The 637-nt window shown below is 66.4% G+C and overlaps 1 protein-coding gene across 1 annotated transcript in view; it reads right to left on the reverse strand.

Annotated features, from left to right (window-relative positions):
- The window catches only part of CHST12 (carbohydrate (chondroitin 4) sulfotransferase 12), a 3,183-nt gene that overhangs the window by 1,034 nt on the left and 1,512 nt on the right, over nucleotides 1-637 (reverse strand). The window lies entirely within an intron of this gene.

Raw genomic sequence — 637 nt, forward strand, 5'->3', positions numbered from 1 at the left:
CGCGGACGGCGGGCCCCTGGCCTGTGCCCTCACTCCAGCGTCATGGGGAGGCCGACGCTCCGGGAGCTGCAAGGCAACGGAGAGCCAGTTAGCGCCCTCGGTCCCCGGCTCTCCTGGGCTCAAGGTCAGAGGAGGCCCCGCTCGGGTCCTTCCTCCATGTTCTCCTCCAGGGGCGTCTCCGACCCCCCACCCCCGCCCCCAGCGCTGGGCTCCCTCAGGAGCTGTGGCTTCTCTGGGTCACGTGACTAATGCTGCTCACAAGCGCCCAAAGGAGCGACTGCGACTGACAGGTGACCCTGAGGGAGGAAGGCCGGCCGAGCGGTCGCTGGCGGGACGTCCCGCCGGCGAGAAGAGGACCCGAGGCTCCGAGCCCAGTGATGGGACGACGAGGCACAGGCCTTTCTCGACCTTCCCGCCTCCAGATGTGCAGCCGGGAGAGCTTCTTGAGATGAAGGTGAAACCATTTAAAAGAAAAACGGGGAAAAGGAACTTAAAATGTCAAGTGACTAGAGAGAGGGGTGTCCAGGTCAAGGCTAACGAGCAGGAGCAGCAGGTCGGCCACGGTCACACCCGAGGACACAGCCCAGGCCGCACCCCGAAGGCTGGGACCCCGGCGGGCGCTGCCTGCTGCCGCCCG

This window comes from Myotis davidii, unplaced genomic scaffold (genome assembly GCF_000327345.1).
Source record: "Myotis davidii unplaced genomic scaffold, ASM32734v1 scaffold399, whole genome shotgun sequence".
Taxonomy (NCBI): domain Eukaryota; kingdom Metazoa; phylum Chordata; class Mammalia; order Chiroptera; family Vespertilionidae; genus Myotis; species Myotis davidii.